Here is an 11,757-nt window from a genome sequence, read left to right as displayed (position 1 = left end):
GCCAAACGACGCCCGTCGCGACATAATTAATCTTACAACGACGCCTGTCACAGACGGGACGCGAACTTATCCCGCTGGCCTCAGAAATTAAATTCATTACAAAATATCATAGCAAGACTCTCTGAACAGAACTACTATCGTCTCATGCGCATTCAGAGTGCGCACTTCACCTGCATTCGGATATCAAGTAAAATTAATTACGAAATACAATGAATTATTATGCCACGCGTGCACATTACGTGTGTCTGCCATCTAGCGCCTGCTGTTGGCGTTACCCTCGCTCATAATACGCCAGCATCCCTATTAAACTAGGTCCCGCGCCGTGGTCTAAGACATCCTCCCTAGGATTCCCGTCATGGAATCCGGGCTATTCCGAGTACTCATGGCTTCGGCCAGTGTATGGGACCGGTGCCCACCCAGCATCGTGGTGCACTTGGGGAGCTACGATAGGTGGCGAAATAAAGCCAGCTCTATAACGGCTGGGGGATTCATCGTGCTAACCACACGATACTTCCATTTTGGTTTCATGATCGTCCACCTCTGCTTCGGCATGTTGACGTGAGTTCAGCAGCCGGTTGCTCGGTCATGGTCCTTCATGGTCTGTCGTGCCACGGATTAGTATATAACGACTAGACTATGATCAACACGAACATTTATACCGCTATGATGCATGCTGTAGGCTACTAAATCAACAATAATATTTACAACGCATCCAAGTGCTGATGTAAGAGGCTAGGTCTCCTCGGCTCTTTCTTCTTCATTTCAAATGGGTAACATGACGTCCTCAAACATTCATTTCAAAACGATTCCCAATCTGAACAAAAGCATATTATTAAGTTTCTACCTAACGTTATTAGTACTCTAAACTCAGCGTGTCTGGAAAATACGTATGTACACGTGATCTCCCATGTTCCATATCTTACATAACGGCAGTACAGGTTCAGATCGTTACCACCAAATTAACAAACGTTCCCACATTACAAGCGCACACATTCATTCACTTCTTCTCAGACATCATATTCATTTCCTGTATAATTACGTACATTAAGTACATGTATACTAAGAATTCTGATTACAGTTACAAATTTTACGATTTAAATGCATTTATGTCATTTTTCTTTTCACAAATTCTCATCAAATTGCTCCTCACAACTGGTAACAAATATTAAATCATTTTTAGTATTTCCAATGACAGTCAATCTATCCTTCCCCATTTCCAGTTTAATACTGTGCACACCACTCTTCTTCTCCTCTTCGTCACCGTCTTCTTCTTCTATTTATCAATTCCGCTATAATGCCACAGTAACGAGCTTGGCGTACCCTGACCAACCACGGAACACCTGACATGATTCTTTCTTGTTCGCAGGGACGAGAAGTCTGTATTTTTTCTCAACGCAGCTATTCTGTTTTAAACAGGGATGTCTATGGCTTCCGAAACTGCATGTCATTAAAAATTCTCACATTAAGAAATTTGTAGCCGATCACTTGGAACGGCAGGGTAACCGAACTTCAGTCGATGCATTTATAATTATCGGCTATCCGGGAGAGTAAAATCACGCAGGCGATTATTATTGCTCTCAAAACTCACGCAATTTCGCCAGCATACGTACGTCGAACCCCTAACTGCCCACCGATACTAAATTCCAACACACGACTCGCATACGTTGTGTTATACTGTATTTCTAATTTTTAAGGCCAAATGCACGACATACTGTCAAGAATGAAAGAAAAACAATAATAGAATTGCCCTGAAATTCCTTATATTGTTGCGAATTCGATCTCAACCTAATTCCAAGAAGCTACCGCATATATGAGTCCTACATGTTCATCTCAGTCAAAGGGCCAGGCCAGGCCAGGCCACTAAGTTAGATCGGATATGATGAACATTTTTTCTACCTCAGCTCAGGCAAAAACCCAAGAAAGTCGCAAATACGACATCACATTCGGATATAATCCGAAAACCCAACAACAAAGTTAAGACATATGATGAATACCTCCATCACACCATATCAGCTAAACGCCCATCAAGGAAATTCAGAGATCAACAGAATTTCATCTTGGACAATAGGCTGAGGAACAGTCCCATATAGATAATACTTGTAAATACAAGAGTATGCACAATAATAATATAATATGTAACAGGACAATAATTAAATTGTTCTTTGTGTGTTTTTTTTTTATATGAAAAAAAAAGCATATAGTAATAGAACAATTATATGTCCTTCACGCACTTCACGATCACTTCACTATCCAGCACATATCATTCATACTGTCGGTGGCCTGTCACGTGTTCGACATATATGTCCCGACTCCATCGAATTGTGTCCGACACCATGAGCCTCTTCATAAGTACTGCGTACGCATGGGAGATGCCCAGGTGACGGAGAGCATTTTCGTTAGCCGGATCGTACCCGCCCAGGGAGCCGATTACAAATGCATCGACCGAAGTGCGGAAACCCTGCCGTTCGAAGTGGGCCGCCAAGTTCTGGTATTTTTGAATACTACACTTCGATCTTAGCCAAAAGACCGAGAAGAAAAACCGATCACGTGCCGTCGGGATCTATTTAATTCTACAGCAGCACCTGCCATATGCGGGTTATTAACAAACTCCGCTCCATTTAGATATACAGTTCGATACACCATCTTCTAAAGGGACTCTCGCTAAAGCTGTACTGCCATATCTTTCGAATAGAGTGCGCATACCATTTGTATTTCAATTAATCACAATACAGATTATAAATTGTAATGACGTGTGTCTAAATTACGTACACCTGCCCTCTAGCGAATGCTGTCGGAGTTATTCTCGCGCAAGTACACTGAACTTGCTACTGCTGCCTACGATAGGCCGATGTTACATTCCTCGCATTAATTCTTAATATAGCGATCGAAAACTATCTAACCGCGGTTGCCGCACCTATAGAAACGGCAATCATATCCTTAAATAATGAACTTTTTGTGATAAATGAAAAAGAAAAGAAAGAGACAGAGATCAGCTTAATTTCATTCAAGCGGAGCGACAGCACGGAAACTAGCGTCCAGCTCTTGAGACAACTAGTCAAACAACAGATGGTAACTACACAGAATTTACTGCATTGCAACATTCATTGTGTTATTATAGCAGTAGTGTCAGATTTGTAAGCTCCAATACCGTTTGTGGAGCTAGATCGGAGCATGAACTTGCTTGTGTCTGTGGAAACACCGGAGCACGAAACCCGTCTAGTGGAGCGCTCAGCTCCGTTTAGTCCCTGTCTGACATCGCTGTATTATAGTTTCTATGAACCATATTTCCGAAGTGTTGAGCTATGAGCACTTAAGCGCTCGCAATACTTTGCCACTACGCAGCGAATATTCACCGACATTTAAAGCACTCGTTCACACTATTTTTCGCATAGATTTCCCAATTATGCCTGTGACAATCATAGCTTCAGAATTACTGAGCGATTCATTCATCCCAACAACCAACGTTAACCCGTGCCCACAAATATAAATTCATTGTCCAACTTCAACTCCTTTCACAACATCCCCGCCTACACAAGTCACTCACTATAGGAATAATATTAGGCTTCTCTATTCATTTCGCAAATTGCCATAAACTACAATATAATATTACTTCGCATCTCTTTTTATCGTCTCACATAAACCGTTTCAGCTTGCAAAGTTTCTTCAGATTTTAGATTTAACTAATTTAATTTTCAATTGTCTGGAACGGCTGTTAACTTCGTCTGTAGCTTTCCCCACAGCGGAGACGTGACGCTTCATTCCGAGAAAAACTACTATATTACCTACAATAATTGAAATTATGTTGAATATGACCCGCTCTGCTCCAGTCGAACACAATATCACTACATCACAAATCCAAACGGTGGCGAGGTAAGGTACAACGTTTTTAGAATAATGGAATTATTCGTTACTAGATGTTCATTTTAATCAGTCTGTATGGTGGCAATGTGATGTATCTCCGTAGGGAAAAGGCTGCGGATATGAGCACATGTAATCAAATTGTTCCTTCCGCTGTAGTGAATGAGAATATTTGAGATTTATTTGTGGCGAGGTGTAGAAGATTATGTTACAGTGTCCATAATATTAAAATACTTTTCTCTTGAGCCTACCTGTTCAGAGGATCGGTCATTGCTGCTGTACTTCGAATTTTGTACCGTTCATTTAATCTCCTTAATGCTGCTACATATTCCTTCGCACAAACACACTTTCAATACTTGTATCGTACAATAAATACATCTGATATCGCAGAGAATTAATACGAAACATAAAGTTCCGCCAAGCATCCGCAGCCATCTTACATAATTTTATTGCCGTACATATATACATACACAAATACAACACTACATGATAGCGATTAAATGGGCCGATCCCGGAAGCACTGCAATACCGGGCCAACCCGTGACAGAGGTGGAGCAAGCTCCTAGCACTCCGTCATTTTCCAAAAATCAGTTTAATATTCTGGTCCTGCAATGCAGGACGTATCAGATATTAAGCTGATAAGAACAGATACTACACTTTGATCTTAGCCAAAAGGCCGAGAAGCGATGCCAAACGACGCCCGTCGCGACACAATTAATCTTACAACGACGCCTGTCACAGACGGGACGCGAACTTATCCCGCTGGCCTCAGAAATTAAATTCATTACAAAATATCATAGCAAGACTCTCTGAACAGAACTACTATCGTCTCATGCGCATTCAGAGTGCGCACTTCACCTGCATTCGGATATCAAGTAAAATTAATTACGAAATACAATGAATTATTATGCCACGCGTGCACATTACGTGTGTCTGCCATCTAGCGCCTGCTGTTGGCGTTACCCTCGCTCATAATACGCCAGCATCCCTATTAAACTAGGTCCCGCGCCGTGGTCTAAGACATCCTCCCTAGGATTCCCGTCATGGAATCCGGGCTATTCCGAGTACTCATGGCTTCGGCCAGTGTATGGGACCGGTGCCCACCCAGCATCGTGGTGCACTTGGGGAGCTACGATAGGTGGCGAAATAAAGCCAGCTCTATAACGGCTGGGGGATTCATCGTGCTAACCACACGATACTTCCATTTTGGTTTCATGATCGTCCACCTCTGCTTCGGCATGTTGACGTGAGTTCAGCAGCCGGTTGCTCGGTCATGGTCCTTCATGGTCTGTCGTGCCACGGATTAGTATATAACGACTAGACTATGATCAACACGAACATTTATACCGCTATGATGCATGCTGTAGGCTACTAAATCAACAATAATATTTACAACGCATCCAAGTGCTGATGTAAGAGGCTAGGTCTCCTCGGCTCTTTCTTCTTCATTTCAAATGGGTAACATGACGTCCTCAAACATTCATTTCAAAACGATTCCCAATCTGAACAAAAGCATATTATTAAGTTTCTACCTAACGTTATTAGTACTCTAAACTCAGCGTGTCTGGAAAATACGTATGTACACGTGATCTCCCATGTTCCATATCTTACATAACGGCAGTACAGGTTCAGATCGTTACCACCAAATTAACAAACGTTCCCACATTACAAGCGCACACATTCATTCACTTCTTCTCAGACATCATATTCATTTCCTGTATAATTACGTACATTAAGTACATGTATACTAAGAATTCTGATTACAGTTACAAATTTTACGATTTAAATGCATTTATGTCATTTTTCTTTTCACAAATTCTCATCAAATTGCTCCTCACAACTGGTAACAAATATTAAATCATTTTTAGTATTTCCAATGACAGTCAATCTATCCTTCCCCATTTCCAGTTTAATACTGTGCACACCACTCTTCTTCTCCTCTTCGTCACCGTCTTCTTCTTCTATTTATCAATTCCGCTATAATGCCACAGTAACGAGCTTGGCGTACCCTGACCAACCACGGAACACCTGACATGATTCTTTCTTGTTCGCAGGGACGAGAAGTCTGTATTTTTTCTCAACGCAGCTATTCTGTTTTAAACAGGGATGTCTATGGCTTCCGAAACTGCATGTCATTAAAAATTCTCACATTAAGAAATTTGTAGCCGATCACTTGGAACGGCAGGGTAACCGAACTTCAGTCGATGCATTTATAATTATCGGCTATCCGGGAGAGTAAAATCACGCAGGCGATTATTATTGCTCTCAAAACTCACGCAATTTCGCCAGCATACGTACGTCGAACCCCTAACTGCCCACCGATACTAAATTCCAACACACGACTCGCATACGTTGTGTTATACTGTATTTCTAATTTTTAAGGCCAAATGCACGACATACTGTCAAGAATGAAAGAAAAACAATAATAGAATTGCCCTGAAATTCCTTATATTGTTGCGAATTCGATCTCAACCTAATTCCAAGAAGCTACCGCATATATGAGTCCTACATGTTCATCTCAGTCAAAGGGCCAGGCCAGGCCAGGCCACTAAGTTAGATCGGATATGATGAACATTTTTTCTACCTCAGCTCAGGCAAAAACCCAAGAAAGTCGCAAATACGACATCACATTCGGATATAATCCGAAAACCCAACAACAATGAATACCTCCATCACACCATATCAGCTAAACGCCCATCAAGGAAATTCAGAGATCAACAGAATTTCATCTTGGACAATAGGCTGAGGAACAGTCCCATATACTACACTTCGATCTTAGCCAAAAGACCGAGAAGAAAAACCGATCACGTGCCGTTGGGATCTATTTAATTCTACAACAGCACCTGCCATATGCGGGTTATTAACAAACTCCGCTCCATTTAGATATACAGTTCGATACACCATCTTCTAAAGGGACTCTCGCTAAAGCTGTACTGCCATATCTTTCGAATAGAGTGCGCATACCATTTGTATTTCAATTAATCACAATACAGATTATAAATTGTAATGACGTGTGTCTAAATTACGTACACCTGCCCTCTAGCGAATGCTGTCGGAGTTATTCTCGCGCAAGTACACTGAACTTGCTACTGCTGCCTACGATAGGCCGATGTTACATTCCTCGCATTAATTCTTAATATAGCGATCGAAAACTATCTAACCGCGGTTGCCGCACCTATAGAAACGGCAATCATATCCTTAAATAATGAACTTTTTGTGATAAAGGAAAAAGAAAAGAAAGAGACAGAGATCAGCTTAATTTCATTCAAGCGGAGCGACAGCACGGAAACTAGCGTCCAGCTCTTGAGACAACTAGTCAAACAACAGATGGTAACTACACAGAATTTACTGCATTGCAACATTCATTGTGTTATTATAGCAGTAGTGTCAGATTTGTAAGCTCCAATACCGTTTGTGGAGCTAGATCGGAGCATGAACTTGCTTGTGTCTGTGGAAACACCGGAGCACGAAACCCGTCTAGTGGAGCGCTCAGCTCCGTTTAGTCCCTGTCTGACATCGCTGTATTATAGTTTCTATGAACCATATTTCCGAAGTGTTGAGCTATGAGCACTTAAGCGCTCGCAATACTTTGCCACTACGCAGCGAATATTCACCGACATTTAAAGCACTCGTTCACACTATTTTTCGCATAGATTTCCCAATTATGCCTGTGACAATCATAGCTTCAGAATTACTGAGCGATTCATTCATCCCAACAACCAACGTTAACCCGTGCCCACAAATATAAATTCATTGTCCAACTTCAACTCCTTTCACAACATCCCCGCCTACACAAGTCACTCACTATAGGAATAATATTAGGCTTCTCTATTCATTTCGCAAATTGCCATAAACTACAATATAATATTACTTCGCATCTCTTTTTATCGTCTCACATAAACCGTTTCAGCTTGCAAAGTTTCTTCAGATTTTAGATTTAACTAATTTAATTTTCAATTGTCTGGAACGGCTGTTAACTTCGTCTGTAGCTTTCCCCACAGCGGAGACGTGACGCTTCATTCCGAGAAAAACTACTATATTACCTACAATAATTGAAATTATGTTGAATATGACCCGCTCTGCTCCAGTCGAACACAATATCACTACATCACAAATCCAAACGGTGGCGAGGTAAGGTACAACGTTTTTAGAATAATGGAATTATTCGTTACTAGATGTTCATTTTAATCAGTCTGTATGGTGGCAATGTGATGTATCTCCGTAGGGAAAAGGCTGCGGATATGAGCACATGTAATCAAATTGTTCCTTCCGCTGTAGTGAATGAGAATATTTGAGATTTATTTGTGGCGAGGTGTAGAAGATTATGTTACAGTGTCCATAATATTAAAATACTTTTCTCTTGAGCCTACCTGTTCAGAGGATCGGTCATTGCTGCTGTACTTCGAATTTTGTACCGTTCATTTAATCTCCTTAATGCTGCTACATATTCCTTCGCACAAACACACTTTCAATACTTGTATCGTACAATAAATACATCTGATATCACAGAGAATTAATACGAAACATAAAGTTCCGCCAAGCATCCGCAGCCATCTTACATAATTTTATTGCCGTACATATATACATACACAAATACAACACTACATGATAGCGATTAAATGGGCCGATCCCGGAAGCACTGCAATACCGGGCCAACCCGTGACAGAGGTGGAGCAAGCTCCTAGCACTCCGTCATTTTCCAAAAATCAGTTTAATATTCTGGTCCTGCAATGCAGGACGTATCAGATATTAAGCTGATAAGAACAGATACTACACTTTGATCTTAGCCAAAAGGCCGAGAAGCGATGCCAAACGACGCCCGTCGCGACACAATTAATCTTACAACGACGCCTGTCACAGACGGGACGCGAACTTATCCCGCTGGCCTCAGAAATTAAATTCATTACAAAATATCATAGCAAGACTCTCTGAACAGAACTACTATCGTCTCATGCGCATTCAGAGTGCGCACTTCACCTGCATTCGGATATCAAGTAAAATTAATTACGAAATACAATGAATTATTATGCCACGCGTGCACATTACGTGTGTCTGCCATCTAGCGCCTGCTGTTGGCGTTACCCTCGCTCATAATACGCCAGCATCCCTATTAAACTAGGTCCCGCGCCGTGGTCTAAGACATCCTCCCTAGGATTCCCGTCATGGAATCCGGGCTATTCCGAGTACTCATGGCTTCGGCCAGTGTATGGGACCGGTGCCCACCCAGCATCGTGGTGCACTTGGGGAGCTACGATAGGTGGCGAAATAAAGCCAGCTCTATAACGGCTGGGGGATTCATCGTGCTAACCACACGATACTTCCATTTTGGTTTCATGATCGTCCACCTCTGCTTCGGCATGTTGACGTGAGTTCAGCAGCCGGTTGCTCGGTCATGGTCCTTCATGGTCTGTCGTGCCACGGATTAGTATATAACGACTAGACTATGATCAACACGAACATTTATACCGCTATGATGCATGCTGTAGGCTACTAAATCAACAATAATATTTACAACGCATCCAAGTGCTGATGTAAGAGGCTAGGTCTCCTCGGCTCTTTCTTCTTCATTTCAAATGGGTAACATGACGTCCTCAAACATTCATTTCAAAACGATTCCCAATCTGAACAAAAGCATATTATTAAGTTTCTACCTAACGTTATTAGTACTCTAAACTCAGCGTGTCTGGAAAATACGTATGTACACGTGATCTCCCATGTTCCATATCAACTATTTCTTACATAACGGCAGTACAGGTTCAGATCGTTACCACCAAATTAACAAACGTTCCCACATTACAAGCGCACACATTCATTCACTTCTTCTCAGACATCATATTCATTTCCTGTATAATTACGTACATTAAGTACATGTATACTAAGAATTCTGATTACAGTTACAAATTTTACGATTTAAATGCATTTATGTCATTTTTCTTTTCACAAATTCTCATCAAATTGCTCCTCACAACTGGTAACAAATATTAAATCATTTTTAGTATTTCCAATGACAGTCAATCTATCCTTCCCCATTTCCAGTTTAATACTGTGCACACCACTCTTCTTCTCCTCTTCGTCACCGTCTTCTTCTTCTATTTATCAATTCCGCTATAATGCCACAGTAACGAGCTTGGCGTACCCTGACCAACCACGGAACACCTGACATGATTCTTTCTTGTTCGCAGGGACGAGAAGTCTGTATTTTTTCTCAACGCAGCTATTCTGTTTTAAACAGGGATGTCTATGGCTTCCGAAACTGCATGTCATTAAAAATTCTCACATTAAGAAATTTGTAGCCGATCACTTGGAACGGCAGGGTAACCGAACTTCAGTCGATGCATTTATAATTATCGGCTATCCGGGAGAGTAAAATCACGCAGGCGATTATTATTGCTCTCAAAACTCACGCAATTTCGCCAGCATACGTACGTCGAACCCCTAACTGCCCACCGATACTAAATTCCAACACACGACTCGCATACGTTGTGTTATACTGTATTTCTAATTTTTAAGGCCAAATGCACGACATACTGTCAAGAATGAAAGAAAAACAATAATAGAATTGCCCTGAAATTCCTTATATTGTTGCGAATTCGATCTCAACCTAATTCCAAGAAGCTACCGCATATATGAGTCCTACATGTTCATCTCAGTCAAAGGGCCAGGCCAGGCCAGGCCACTAAGTTAGATCGGATATGATGAACATTTTTTCTACCTCAGCTCAGGCAAAAACCCAAGAAAGTCGCAAATACGACATCACATTCGGATATAATCCGAAAACCCAACAACAAAGTTAAGACATATGATGAATACCTCCATCACACCATATCAGCTAAACGCCCATCAAGGAAATTCAGAGATCAACAGAATTTCATCTTGGACAATAGGCTGAGGAACAGTCCCATATACTACACTTCGATCTTAGCCAAAAGACCGAGAAGAAAAACCGATCACGTGCCGTCGGGATCTATTTAATTCTACAACAGCACCTGCCATATGCGGGTTATTAACAAACTCCGCTCCATTTAGATATACAGTTCGATACACCATCTTCTAAAGGGACTCTCGCTAAAGCTGTACTGCCATATCTTTCGAATAGAGTGCGCATACCATTTGTATTTCAATTAATCACAATACAGATTATAAATTGTAATGACGTGTGTCTAAATTACGTACACCTGCCCTCTAGCGAATGCTGTCGGAGTTATTCTCGCGCAAGTACACTGAACTTTCTACTGCTGCCTACGATAGGCCGATGTTACATTCCTCGCATTAATTCTTAATATAGCGATCGAAAACTATCTAACCGCGGTTGCCGCACCTATAGAAACGGCAATCATATCCTTAAATAATGAACTTTTTGTGATAAAGGAAAAAGAAAAGAAAGAGACAGAGATCAGCTTAATTTCATTCAAGCGGAGCGACAGCACGGAAACTAGCGTCCAGCTCTTGAGACAACTAGTCAAACAACAGATGGTAACTACACAGAATTTACTGCATTGCAACATTCATTGTGTTATTATAGCAGTAGTGTCAGATTTGTAAGCTCCAATACCGTTTGTGGAGCTAGATCGGAGCATGAACTTGCTTGTGTCTGTGGAAACACCGGAGCACGAAACCCGTCTAGTGGAGCGCTCAGCTCCGTTTAGTCCCTGTCTGACATCGCTGTATTATAGTTTCTATGAACCATATTTCCGAAGTGTTGAGCTATGAGCACTTAAGCGCTCGCAATACTTTGCCACTACGCAGCGAATATTCACCGACATTTAAAGCACTCGTTCACACTATTTTTCGCATAGATTTCCCAATTATGCCTGTGACAATCATAGCTTCAGAATTACTGAGCGATTCATTCATCCCAACAACCAACGTTAACCCGTGCCCACAAATATAAATTCATTG

At 41.4% G+C, this 11,757-nt stretch overlaps 2 non-coding genes across 2 annotated transcripts; both read right to left on the bottom strand.

The window, feature by feature from the left end:
* Positions 1-4,353: 4,353 nt before the first annotated feature.
* Positions 4,354-4,546, bottom strand: LOC138694029 (U2 spliceosomal RNA). Its single transcript, XR_011330712.1, has one exon. It is a non-coding gene; the product is annotated as a U2 spliceosomal RNA (small nuclear RNA).
* Positions 4,547-8,472: 3,926 nt separating this feature from the next.
* On the bottom strand, positions 8,473-8,665 carry LOC138694028 (U2 spliceosomal RNA). Its single transcript, XR_011330711.1, has one exon. It is a non-coding gene; the product is annotated as a U2 spliceosomal RNA (small nuclear RNA).
* Between the last annotated feature and the right edge of the window lie 3,092 nt (positions 8,666-11,757).

Source organism: Periplaneta americana, unplaced genomic scaffold (genome assembly GCF_040183065.1).
Source record: "Periplaneta americana isolate PAMFEO1 unplaced genomic scaffold, P.americana_PAMFEO1_priV1 scaffold_34, whole genome shotgun sequence".
Taxonomy (NCBI): Eukaryota; Metazoa; Arthropoda; class Insecta; order Blattodea; family Blattidae; genus Periplaneta; species Periplaneta americana.
The sequence above is the reverse complement of the archived record's forward strand: the minus strand, read 5'-3'. Positions and strand labels throughout refer to the sequence as shown.